The following is a 14522-nucleotide window of genomic DNA, read 5'->3' as shown; positions in this document are numbered from 1 at the left end:
AGTTACCCATCACAGGTAGACTCTAGATTGTAAGCTCCTTTGAGCAGGGCCCTCCTCACCTGTTGTTTCTGTATGTCATCTTATGTTATCTTCCATTTGTTATGTGCCATCTACCCTTTGTACAGCGCTTCGGAATCCGAGGGCGCTATAAATAATAATGCTGGCAGCCTCTGTGGGGTCCAGAGGATACACGAGAAAAGGTTACGTTTTAGATTTTATGTCTGACTTTGGGAGAATCTATCGGTACCCTTCACTACAATCAATTCCTATGCATTTAAGGATACTGTGAATTAAAAAAGCTTAAGATTTGCATATTCTTGATGAGTTGTCATTTTCTGGGATAGTTACATGTTACTAACCCTTTGATTGCGAGCAGCTTGATGCATCAAACAAAAAATGGTTAAAATATATTCAATTAAGCTGATCACAGAAGACTGCTGATCTGTAGTAGGTTGTTGGGGTATTAGGAGTCCCCTATGGAGTTTCTGTTACGGGTTCTGTCCCAATATCTGGAGATATGATGTCGTGTGTAAGTGAATTATTTTGTGAAAGGCTCTTTTGGAGATTACTGCTTCATTAAGATGCTGTCTCAGAATCCTGTCTGTTAGGTTGTTCAATAGAAAATTAGAAAAAAAAGTTTGTTTTTCCTAAAACGCATACTAGAAAGAGGAATTAAGGGGACAGTTTAGTGTATCTTGACAGCCCACAGAAGAAATATTTTAATATGCATTCATCAAAAATGGAAAAAGACATTTACTTAATGTAGAATCTGCAGCCCTGCTGCTGAAGCTGACCTTCTCCTCCATGCTCTGACTTATTGGCTGCCTGATGTAGACTCCATCAGCAACTTTCACCGAGCCAGCGCTGGAGCCGACGAGTACATCACATGCAGGGATGGGTGTTTGGTCAAACGCATCTCCTGCACAGAAAATGCCTAGGGGTGGGGAAAGGGGCAAATGTATATAGAAGCAACCCGCAGAATCCCCGTTTGCAATGGGGACGCCATGAAAATGTAAAGGGGCCATGCGGCTATGGCGTGCGTAAAGTGCATATGGTGGCTGGAGTCCCCTTTTAATGTTTTGTCTAAGTGCAGGACATCGCACGGTATATTCCACCCTACTGAATGCAGGCATGGTCATAAAAACATTACTCTTCGTTGCTGTATCGCAAACCTCCTATACTCATCATAAAGCGACTCCATGTTTATGTTATTATGAACGATGCTCTATTGCATATCCATACATTATTAGCACATCTGCTCCAGATCAGATTTCCGGAATTAGCGCATCGCTATTACTTAGATGCCATTAGAGACGTCTCAGGAGTTGCGGTAATCTTATGACGCGCTGGAAAGGCAGATCATTTGTCGCCATTTGTAGAATGTGACACTTTGTATAATCTTATGACGCGCTGGAAAGGCAGATCATTTGTCGCCATTTGTAGAATGTGACACTTTGTATAACGTTTCAGTGTTCGATTCAAAGTCATTTTGCTGAAAATGTCTGTTTTGTGCACAGTGGGCAACTCTGAATGTTTCCCTTTCTAATTATTTTGCGCCCGAGATGTAAAGACTTTGCTTAATGTGATAAAGAAAAATCTAGAACATGGTGAAGCAAATCATGGTGTACTTCTGGAAAAGCAAGTACTAATTCCAGACTAATGGTGGACAAAGTATGTTGGGGTCATTTGGATTATAGAAACATTTGGCGGAAGAAAGAACCATCTAGTCTGCTTATTGTTTCCTGATGTAAAATACATTTAAACTTATATTCAAACATCTCACTGGGTTCAAGAGACACCAAATTGTAGAGTATTTCTTTTTAAATATTTTTTCACAATGATACTTTTTTATTATTTTGATTAAATGAGATTCGGTCATTCATCCAAATTTCTCTACTCTTGTTAATGTAGTAGGACACATTTTGGAACTTTTGGATTTTGTGATTAATAGACCCTAATTTCTGATGAAATTGCAATTCTTCTATGTTTCTCAAGTGAAATCAACGGGGGGTTAACTTTTGAGGTAGTAGTCGATCTTAAACACGTTGTCTCACTGACTTAGCTATACCGGGGCTGGCTGTACATAACCATATCTGGAAACTCTCCAGGATTGACCCGGAGTCTCCGGTGTAGCCCTTCTCAGAATCTCCGAGTCGCTCATTTTTCTCTGCCCACTCCCAATCCATCTGTACATGGCTAGCCCCGCCCCTTGATTTACTAACCACGCCTATCACATGGCTAGCCCTGCCTCCTTTGTGAAGCCACTCCCCCACAAGAAGGGGAGAGCTCCTTGTAGCCAAGGTATGCATATAGCGGAGTGAAGTTTTTTGGTTGCAGCGTAAACTCTGTTAAGTTATTAAAATTACTTAATACAAATATTAAAAACAGTTTACAACCACGTGCATACATGCAGGAAATGCATTAAAGTCCACAATTCCATGACCCAAAAGCCCAAAGCTTATAGTTTTGGAAAGTTTACACTGAGTGTTTACAGACTTTCAAAATTATAATTTTGCCAAGAAATTCACAGAATTAAACAGTATCTGCTGCTGTATAAAAATAACACCAATAAATACCAAAAAAAAAGTAAATATTGAACTAACTCACCAAGATATCCAAGTAACAGCATAGGTGTAATTCTGAAAATTACACGGTGTGTTTGAAGGGGAACGTTGTGATTCCCAAACATGGAATTTTTATACCCATTGATTCACTAAATCATGTAGCTCCCAAAGGATACACATTAGCAAGAAGCCGTTTATAGATAGTCCTCATATTACATGGACTCAACAGCTATTCACACATACATTTTAGACCAAATCTCAAGTTACATCATGACATATTTGGAATGACATCATACTGTCTTCTTGTTATTAGAGTTTTTAACAATGTACTGGACAATTAAGTTCACTGTATATTATAGGCAGTAATGTTAAGATCAGTATTTGACACATGGCGTCTTTATTAAGAATTGTTCCCTGCGTGAGATTCTCTTAGTGGCCAGTTGTACCTGCTGCAATGTATCAGAGGTGGAAGTCTGTGCAGACATTGACACAGACTCCGCTAGTGATTCTTCTCACGTGGTCTGTGGACGATGGAATATGAGGAGATTGCAATAGGGTTTGGGAGGGGCGAACAGCTGAAGCGAGAAAGATTTCATAAATGTAATAAAGAATAAAGCAGATGAATCTGCGAAGAAAGAGAGGTGCAGATACTCTTCTCCTTCTCCAAAGATCTGTGTGCAGTTTTTTGGCTTCATGGAGTACTTCTGTAATAGGGCGTAGATGCTCCACTCTTTTGAGGAAGTGCTTTGGGAGACCTGATTAATGGAGCTGAAAATGTGGAAAAGCGGCCGAAGAAAGAAGACAGGAGAACAAGAGATGCAAGAGAAGAAGCAGAGCTTTATGAATTGAGACAGGGACACGGAAGCGGTCGGCAGAGAAGGTAGGGACATATTGGGAGAGGGTGTGCACCAGGGATATTCTTGCATGCGTCAGGGAGGCAGGAGAAACAACTGCATTTCAGGGAGACTTGGGACCTCTTATGTCAGATGGTGGGGCCCCACAACATCAGATGTTGCGCAGACTGTGGAGGAGCACTCTTGGAGAGACGTGTGTCGGTGACTGCACAGACCTCCACCTCCAAAGCTGCCTTAGCACAGCCCTGGGAGTTCTTAAGGAAACTCAAGGGACAGCTGGGCCACGATGGCCATGTTTTCACATAATGATGACCAGCATAGTTAGCGGTGCCCCCTGCAGTATGAATGATGTAAAAAATCATAAATGGGATTCCGCTACACACTGTAGGGCAGCACTTTATCTGTCCTAGTTAGAAATGTGTAAAAATTCTGTGTCGTGGAAAATAAAGCTGATGTGGTAACCATAGGGACAGCTGGTACGGCCGCTACCAAAATAGTTTTTGCATCTACTTGCCAAAATAATTATTATGACCTTTTCATTCCTAGAGCCTGATAATTTGTCTCTGTTAGTATCCGCTGCTTTCCCTGCTCATCTGTCTTAGATCCGCAGGACTAAGGAAACCCAAATCATCACTGTGCAGTTACATAACAGGGCCTGCCACGCGCATGTGTCTGATCTTATGATCATTCTGCTTCTGTCAGGGGATTACACCAACTGCTGCTTCGTCGTCGGGATCGCCGTGACTTTGTGCTGCTATCAAGCACCATGTTAATCTGTACAATTCAATGCTCTAAAATGATTAGTTCATCAGCTGCAGCAAGACGAATCCTTCTTACAGTTGATGTTTTCTGAGCGGTCTCGGCACTGACTGGGGGGGGTTATGATTTAAGGGAAATTTTGGCGCAAAAGGGTAAAATCAGCAATAACATTCCACTGATTGATCTGGTGATGGCTCCACATTGGCCTTTGCCATTTTGAGCCCAGTCTTCTCTTTTATTGTTCTTGTTCATCCAAGATGCACTTGCGCATGTTTGGTGTACCTTATTAAATACCCCAGTACCGGGCAATGGTGGGAACTGTTGGCTCTTTGCCAAAAGAGCCTTTTTAAAGGGACCTCTTAGACATCGTATGCGTTAAAGCGCATGTGATGGCTTGAGTGTCCCTTAAGTGAATATATTTTTAACTAGCAATGTTCTTTTATGAAACAGGTGACGTAACTCCCTTAAAACAGTTTGGGGTTTCTTCACTTCTTCTTAATACGACTGATCTCATTTTTATAAGTGTAGTAGGAGTAGCTTCAGACGCATTATTTTTTCCTGTTGCATTTGTAAGGCTCTTCTTGTAAAAACAGCTTGTTGAGCAATCTGTTCATTCCGGATCATAGCTGAGCAGCCAATATAAACAGAATGCAGCCGAGACAGTTTTGATCAGAAGCGTGTGAGGGAGAGTAAAGCAAAGCAACACAACGCAACTGAATAAACAATATATGATGATCCAGGAATTCCACAGGGTCAGCAAATAGTAGACAAAGTCAAGTGTCTGAAAATAAGCAATTTCTAATCTGTTCTAGAAAATTCAAAATAAATGTTGTTTGTGATAATATTTGAAACTCATAATGATAGTAACTAGACCTAGTGAGACCCAATTTCCAGTCACTGCACTTCAATGATGCTCCCTGCTATAAGGCTTTACTGGCAGTAGGGAACATCAGCCAGTTGGGGATCCTTAGATAGATTGACCAGCCAATTGAACATTAAATCAATGGAGGTCTGGCCACCCTGTGATGCTCTAGTGCCACAAGGTGTCTGGAAGACCTACGCGGATGGCACATTCCTCCACTGGATCATTGGGTGTCCTTTATATCTTGAGGGCAGTCAGGCCAAGGCCTTTCTCTGATCAAACTTCAGTGAGGCCATCTCAACCACCTCTACCGATAACACATATCTCTGATCTCATCAGTGCCCACAAGAAGAATGTCACAGTGACAGGGTGTCTTGCCATGGAGGACAATAGAGCTCTGTCATTGGAGGTTTCCCTGCTTCCCTCTAGTAGGGTGGTGATCATTTGTGTCTATGATCAAGAGATAGTCTTGATTGAGACTTCTCTCCCAGGTTACTCTCTACTGTTTATATTGGATCTTATGGAATGGATTCAGAGCAGATTGGTGAATAGGTTTGTGGCTAATTATTTCTCTACGTAATCAAAACCTTAATACACCAATAACCTGAGATTATTGGTAATTGAAGCCACATCTCGTAAAGGGTAAAAATCAGTGCCAGACTAATGCTATGACTAATGAAACTCAATGGATGAATGGCCTTGATGAATCAGCTCAATGTTTGGCCATGGAAAGCCATACCAAATATCACATGGCTGGCAATAATGGGAGCCTCCAGATCAACAGAAAAAGGGTGTTTATTGGAACAAAATGGAATGAACCATATTTTTTTACCAATGCTAATTTTATTACTGTGTACAGAACTGTATTTTATGGTCAAATAAAGATATATTTTCTTTTTTAATCCTGTTTGTTGGGTGCATGCAGAATTGTATTCTATTTGTTACTTTTCATTTTAATCTAGCGTGGTTATATTCCCTCCTGAATCGGCACATTTTTGGTTCATTAGGCTGGAATTGTCAGCACTGCCTTCAACGGTGCAATTAATTGTACATTAGGGATTGCCTGTATTCCAGGAGAAGTGGAATAACAACGAAATGCACAGTGCGGCAATGCCATTTTTCAGCGGAAAGTTATTTTTCCAATATATATATATATATATATATATATATATATAATTAATATTCTGACAGATGAGACGTTATTTGTAATACTATAGAGTTGTGCTGTAAACCAAATTTTATACACAGAACTAGTGACTACCCGGAGAATTATGATGCCTTCTTAAAAGGACAGTCTAACAAGAACCCCCCACCAAAAGCATGCACAGAAAGTGCCCCCATTCGTTTCTGCCTCAAGCTGCTAAGAGCTGCCGCGTCTCCTTAAGGTAATTATTTTTTGATATTTTTAAAGAATTAAAATGCAGCTGCCCAAACACATTAAACTGGCACACGTCAGATGTCTCCAAAGCTCTTATGTTGTATAATTTTACTGTTTTAATCATCCACACATGTACAATGACCCTTTATAGACTGTTTTATTTTCTTTTTTACAGCAGGGCTGTCATGAGAAATCAGGAAGGTTAGTGTTTCTAAATTTACAGATTTACCGTCTGTCTATTCACAATCAATCTTTCTCAATAAACATTAGTGGATTATTATAATTCAGAAATACATAGTGTAAAACATTACAATTCATTTTTCAGAGGTTCGTATGCCTCCTATGTGTGATTACTGTGACTAGGACTCTAACACCCATAGAAGATGAACGTAGGCTAATATGCTACTAATAAGGCATTGGGGACAGACTACATACGTGCATCATACTAATTCATGTCCTAAGAGGCCATAAGGCATGGCACAGGAGAGAGAAAAAATAATTATCTGTAGAATAAACCTCCTGTTTTAAGAATTATTAAAGGCACGTATCACGATAACCCTTTCTTAACCATTTCTGACATCCATGGTAAAGATATTGCCTTTTGCTGCCATTTATAGGATTACGTGGAAACGCCTCCGCCATGAGAATGTGTTTGGTTGCTTGTGAACTGAATCAAAGATGCATCGAGAGGCCGTAGTTTATGGCACAGACAAGGTAGAAAACCATGAATGTTGCCATACATGACACAGTAACCTTGTCAACTGTCAATGTATCTACTACCTCCTGCCATTCATCATTGTTGGTGCTATACAGGTTTTGTTTGTTCTGCCCTTGAACATCGTCCATAGATAAAGCTTATTGGGCATACTAGTGCTGGATCTCGCAAACCAAGTGTTGCAGCTCATGGATAAGAAGTAACAGTTCTTTGTGAAAATGGCATTCCTCGATTCATTAAGACGTTAGCATCACAAAGCCAACAAAGACAGGAACATAGGTTTACTCCTGTGTTTTCTTAACGCACACAGTGACTACGATGTATGGCTAGAGCACCAAGTAGATACTGGAGCTGCATCGCTTTTTAACGAGGACGTAGGAACAGTGCAAAAGCCTGGGCGTTTAGGAGAAGCCCTATGGTTAGCGGCCCCGGGGAGGGCAGTCGGCATGAATGTCGCAGTCCCTTCCCAATAGGCAAGCTTTGTACATGTGCTAGGAATCTTCTGTTTAGATTAGGTGGAGATGTTCATATGATGAGATTTTGTAGGCCTTTTTCACAGCTGTGTAATGTCCTGTGTGTGCCTTATCACGTTATCTTCTATAATTAAGCCTTTAGGGCTAGAATTACTTAAAAGGATTAGTGGGGTATCTCAGGCTTCTCATGCCTGCCTACAAATTCTCACCTTGAATGTGCCCAATAGGGCTACTTACTGTCCAGGAACAATGCGATCATGTGCATAGCTTTTTTGGAGATGCCGAAATGGTCACCCATATGTATTAATACAACAAAAAACATTATGTTAGGATTCCCCTTGCCTTATTCATTATGAAGAGCCACCCCATTGGTTTTTCCTTAGGCTGTTATCGTATGGCTCTGGGCCTTAAGGTATCTTCTTGAAGTCCCTTTTCTGTTGGCAGGTGAGCTTTTTGCCACACTGTAGGCCCCTGTGTTGTTTGAATCATCATTTGTTTGTTCCGGAAGCCTTGTTTTATTTCCATGCACTGTTTGAGTTTAGGGTTTTTGACGAACAGCTGTGTTTATGTGTGTTGGCGGATCACTAAGAGGAGCAACAGAACCGAGGAAATCCTATCTGGATTACTCAGGAGATCGGGTGCCAGGACTGTTTTGTCGTTTAATCGCACACAGGGACTGGTTTCTATGACTGTAAGATGACAATGCAGAACTATTTAGGGTTGTCTACTCAAGCTAATCTGTACCATTTCAAAGAAAAAAGGAGAATTAAACATTTCTGAGGTGACATTCACTTTCACTCAGTGATACCCAAGCTTTGGGGTGCTTCCTAACCAAGGCTCTCAAACAAGCCAGAATCCTATCTGAGACTTTCGCTGGGTAGGCTTATCCTATGGGCACATAGGATATTTATGAATGCACCACAGAGAGTGGACTGCGGAGGGACGAATGGATGAAACAAGAAGGGATTAGCATTCAAAGCACACATATTCCAGAGCTACCATCCTGTAGACGTGGATGACACCTTCTGAGCACAAACAATAGATACCATGTTATTGATTCCATAAAGCAAGCATTGGCACCAATGCTAAACACCAGCTTGATTGAAAGTTGATATGTGCATTACTGCATAGAGATGACTCCAAAAACACTTATCTTGGACAATTGTCATCTTAGAGGAACATCATATCCTGAGAAGTGTCCCTCACTGGAGAGACTTCTCATTCACTTATGGGTATTCCCTAGTGATTTAAAAAAAAAACATTTGTCGTGGTTAATTTTTAACCACCATCATTGTAATCGTTAGTTGAATGATGTTGGGGGAAAACCCCAGATTGTTACTAGGCCAGAACAAGAGTCTTCATAGAACTTGGTCTATTTGCGCACCTTTAGTTTGATAGACAGATCTGGTTTGAACATTTTTGACAGTCACTGGGGTATCTAGTGAAACGAGATTTGTTTTCCAGGTAAGGTTCTCCTTTTGGTGAACGTATGCTCCACGGGACATGATGGTGAACTTTGGCTGTCAGAAACAACATAATTATGGTGCAAAGTTTGAAAAAATTGTGTCACTATAGCAACCTATGGAAAGTCAGGAGAAACAGTGTATTTGTTGCTATGATGAAAAGAATTAACATAGCTGTATTACCCCAAGAGAAAATGGAGCCTTTATTTAAAGTTGATACTTAATTGGGATGACCTAGAGAAGATGTAAAGTTACATAAGCTTTCGCAACCTCAGAGGTCTCTTCTTCAGATGAAATTGTTATGGTGAAAAGCCCACTTTTTGATCTTTGCACCAGGATCATTTTTTACATATAATACTCATGGATTCTAGGGGAGTAGGCCATGTGTTTGAGATTTCTACTTGGAATAAAACCTCCCACATCTCCTCCATTTGGCTTTCCTACTATTTCTAATGAACAATAATGGGCATAAGCAAAGAGGAAGGAGTTGAACTACATGATACTGCAGTTTGTATCCAGTACATAATGATGCCAGGCTCTGGGATATGATGTCATAGCCAAAAAAAGAGGTTTAAAAGGCCAACTCCATCGTACCATGCAGCGCACTGCACAGCTTTAATGTGCTCTGGTAGATGTTGAGGGGACCCAAGGATGGTTAAGTTGGACCATTAAGGTTAGCGTGAGCCCGGTGCAGCTGCAACTTTTGCCCCACATTAAAGATGGCCCTGTTTAGGATGTCATGAGTGTATGGCTGTTTAGGATGTCATCTTACATTTTAGTAATGCCTTCCTTCCATTTGCTTTCGACGCTGCAGAGACTTCCTACAGACAGTCTGTTCTTCTTAAGTTCTGTCTCCATGCACTTATAAGAGATTTTTCGTACTCTGAATTCTCTGTGTCAATTATGTAGCACATCAGAGTAGTCTGTAAAAGGCACAGGGACAGGACAGGAAGATTTAGTGCTAACAGGCTGGCTCATTAGGAAATACTTAAATCCCAGCAAACCCAGGACTCATGACCAAGAATAGATCATATCTGACAGGAGGCTACAGATCAGCACCAGACCTCTGCTCTGCCGGCCGTCAGAAGAGCCACATTCACATTTTATATCAGCATCTGAATTTAAAAGTCTTGTCTACTATTTACATGATGCATCATAAGGTGAGTACATTATTCTTCACTGTCCGTGCTTTTCGAATAATGTTTCTCAGGCTGCAGAAAACCTTAAGATCAGGATTATTCTTGTCCGCGCATCCAAAACCGTAATGAATTAGACCATGGAAATCTGATTTACTGTGTAGTATTACGAGGACCTGTCTCTTAAAAGCAAATTCTCTTTATCATACAGAGAGCTAAAAGACACCATCTAAAATGTTGAATTCATATTTTTAAACTTATTCAGCATACTGGAGAATCCTTTAAGTTACTAAAAAAAGTTATTTTGTCTTTGCATCCATTTCCTATCCTTGTGCTTTGGGGTTTTATGGAAACATAAGTGGATACAATAAATCTTTCTTATGCTGAGTCAATCGCTTTCTCATTAGCCTTCACCAACATCACATATACAAGGGTGACTGGCCTCTTCTCATCTTCTTTGGCACCTGTTCCTGGTGGCCTAGCTTGGTTGCAATAAAATCTTTTTTTCCTTTTTTCTCATTATAACCCCCTAACTGGAAGCTTTCTGTGATCTGTTTATGGCATGTAGTCTCTCCTGGACATTACGTGTAGGACAGAATGGATAGCACACATTGTATGGGTGAAGATACCATTGCTCAACAACTAAAATCACATGGATTTCAAGATCAGAAACAGGGAGATCAGCCAGTCTTACCTTATTGATTTTTTGATTGGGTGTCCAAGTCTAGATTTCCGTAATGCTTTTGACGCTGTGCCACATAGAAGACTTATAAATAAATTGCAATCTCTGAGTTTAGATACCAATGTTGTTGAATGGATTATGCAGCGGCTGAGTGACAGACGACCGAGGGTTGTAGTGAATGGAGTATATTCAGTTACCAGTCGGGTACCTCAGGGATCTGTAATTGGACCGATTCTCTTTAATATTTTTATTAGTGATATTGCAGATGGTCTTGATGGAAAGGTATGTCCTTTTGCTGATGACACAGAAATTTGCAACAGGATTGAAGTTCCTGGAGGAAGAAGCCAAATAGCAAATGATTTAGGTAAACTGGAAAAATGGTCAGAGCTGTGGCAACTGACATTTAATGTGGATAAATGCAAAGTAATGCATCTAGGGCAAAAGAGTATAGAATATTTGATACTGTCCTAACCTCAACGTGCGAGGAAAGGGATTTAGGGGTGATTATTTCTGAGGATTTAAAGGTAGGCAGGCAATGCAGTAGAGCAGCAGGAGATGCTAGCAGAATGCTTGGCTGTATAGGGAGAGGTATTAGCAGTAGACAGAGAGAAGTGCTCATACCCATGGGAGTCTGCAGGATTTCTTTGAGGTGGTGGGCAAAATATCCTCTGTAGATTTTCATACCTCATCCCCATTGCCTACTTTTGTTGGCTCATGAGTGGGGTTTACTGGTGAGAGTAAAATGTTAATTACAGATTAATAAGAAAAATGAAATGTCCGCGTTAGAGCATCATGAACCGGCACAATATGACAACATCTATTTACAATAGCTGGGGTGGTAAAGATTAACCACAACTACCCCAGTCTAGATTGTAAGCTCCATCTCCTCCTGTTGTACCAGTTTGTTACTGTTTGTGATTTGAAATTATACTGACTCTGTAACATCGCTGTGTAATCTGCAGTCAGTGTGTCGACCACCACAACCCCAGTCTATAACTAGAATTCCCATGAGGTTCAGACAGAAATATAGCTGCTGAATATTTTTATAGATGCAGTCAACAAAAGTTAGTGTTTTGTCCTGAAGACTTATGGTAGCCCCCAAAGCCCAATCTACATTTACCAGCTACTAGTCATACTATTGCTGGCTCAACATCATGAGAGTCAAGAAAATGAATGCTGTGTTTTGTAGTGTGGCAATCTGAGGTATTATAAAATTAGGGTGGTTAGAGGGGAGTAAAAAAGGGACATAAAGGCTTGGAACCAAAATAGGACACTTAGTAGTTTTTAAGCAGTCATGGTAACGTTTGGTACTCATAGTGCGGTTATTGTATTTGTCATGATGTTCAGCCAACTAAATGGATGGCTGAGAGTTATGAGATGTGCATTCAAGCTTCAGTGTCAATCCATAATTCTATAAAATCTATATAACGATTTTAAGAAAGTATTCAGAATTCGGGCAGACTAGATGGGCTGAATGTTTTTTTTTATCTGCCAACACATTCTGCTTCTAAGTTTCTGCCTTGTAGTGGACCACGAAGATCTCACCTATGGCAGGGGCTTCCAAAAACAAACAAACACCCTGGTCATTTAGTTTTAATGCATTTTTATATCACACATTTATCTCACTAGGGAACTCAAGAGTTAACAGGACAACTCATTCGGTTTGCTGTATATCAACAGTATTTTCATGATAGATATTCTGTAACAATTTTGGATTACAGGCGCTTGTTTCCTCTTCATTACCATTACAATGAGTAAACATGTGCCTGCTAACAGATCCCGCATATATCAGTGGCTGGCTGCCATTGCAGCTGACGCTTTTGATGTCTACTAACCAGGTTCAAAGCTCTCCTGAAGGTGACGATGATCACAAATTATAGAAAGATATGACACCAAAGGTAAAACCTGAATATGCTTATGATTTGTAATAACATAATAATGAAGAAAAGGAAAGGTTTCTTTGATGTCCCTGCTTCATTTTGCTCATACACTATATGGACAAAAGTATTGGGACACCTGTCCATTACACCAACAAGGACTTTTATGACATTGCATTCTAAATACATAGACATTAACATGTAGTTGGTCCCCCTTTTCAGCAATAACAGCTTTCCCTCTTCTGGGAAGGCTTTCCACAAGATTTTTGGAGTGTTTCCATTCATCCAGTAGAGTATTTCTGAGGTCAGACTCTGATGTTGGATGAGAAGACCTGGCTCGCAATCTCCGTTCCAGTTCATCCCAAAGGTGTTTGATGAGGTTGAAGTCAGGGTTCTGTGCGGCTTGGTAATTTGTTTTAGTTACAGTTGGTTACCCTGTTGGGATGTTACCTTATGCCATACTTAATTAGCCGTAGGGGTAATTGTTTTTATAATGATGATGGACCTTTTGTTTCACATCATGTAGTGAGGTATATTAAAGATGAATAATAGTTGCAATAGGGCTGTTGGACTCAAGTATTTTTAGATTAAGTTAGAGGACATTTAAAGTGAATAAAGCAGATAATATCTGCAATATTCCTTGCAAGTTTGGTATTAAGACTAAGTAATCTTTAGGGTTCATGTGAACTCACTGAAGTCACTAATTATATATTGTAATTTTCTCACCTGCTACAGGGTCCCATATATTTGCATCCTCTCATATAACCAGGTTGGGACTAAATTTTGGCAAAACGTGTCCACCATGTGGTATCATAGCACTGAAAAGGCCAGAGAGAGGTATTTTCTAAAGGGTCCATGCTAGACCATTCACCATAGAGAGGACGCTTTTTTCCAGGCTGTTTTCCCCATGACCGATGAATGCCCAATCCCATCCAGCAGTTGGTAACAACTTTTTTGTTCAGGGCTGATACAGCAACACAGTGTTTCTATGTCAGCATTAGGCTTTGTCTTACCGTCTGGAACAACGTGTGCCGGCTTATGTTCCTGCCAGCCCTTCTAATGTTAAACTAGTTCACCGGCTGGATTTGCATAATCCTTTAGGTGTCTCACCTGTGGGTCATTAAGGGTTTTATGCCTAATCCTGTCTAGCCCATGAGATCTGATGTTCTGTCCTGGACTACTGATTCTCTTAAGATAATGACCATTGTTACAGTGTAAAGATAAAAATGAATACTGTAATGTTATGTATTGGGAGCAAGCGAACGGATTAAAGAACAACTGGGACAAGTATTCCAAAACAGAATAAGAATGAAATACAAGTTTACATACAAATTCAAGTTTGCTTTGTCACATTGTCCTTCTTGCACCCATGACAACCTCTATGTTTATGAAAATATGGTATCCGCAAATGTGCATACGGTAGTGGGTGCTGCACCATTATATGGGTAATACATTCTAGTTTACCAATTTTGTCCATTTCTTCCTAATAGGGATTCTAATGTTATATAATTTGTAATGTATATATTGAAGAGGGTATGGGTAAACTAGACAATAAACTTAGATTTAGGTAAAATTATATTCTCGAATTGCCTTTTAAGCTGCCATGTTACTTTTCCTAAATATTACGTTTTACATTTTAGTACATTTTATGTACCCATCTAAAATTGTGTTATGCAATATATATATATATATATTTAGAAGGCATCAGAATATAGTGTGGGCACCATATGGGAATCTAACATGGCCTAATGCATGTACA

The sequence above is a fragment of the Spea bombifrons genome, chromosome 1, assembly GCF_027358695.1.
Source record: "Spea bombifrons isolate aSpeBom1 chromosome 1, aSpeBom1.2.pri, whole genome shotgun sequence".
Lineage (NCBI taxonomy): Eukaryota > Metazoa > Chordata > Amphibia > Anura > Pelobatidae > Spea > Spea bombifrons.
This window is presented reverse-complemented; position numbering follows the sequence as displayed.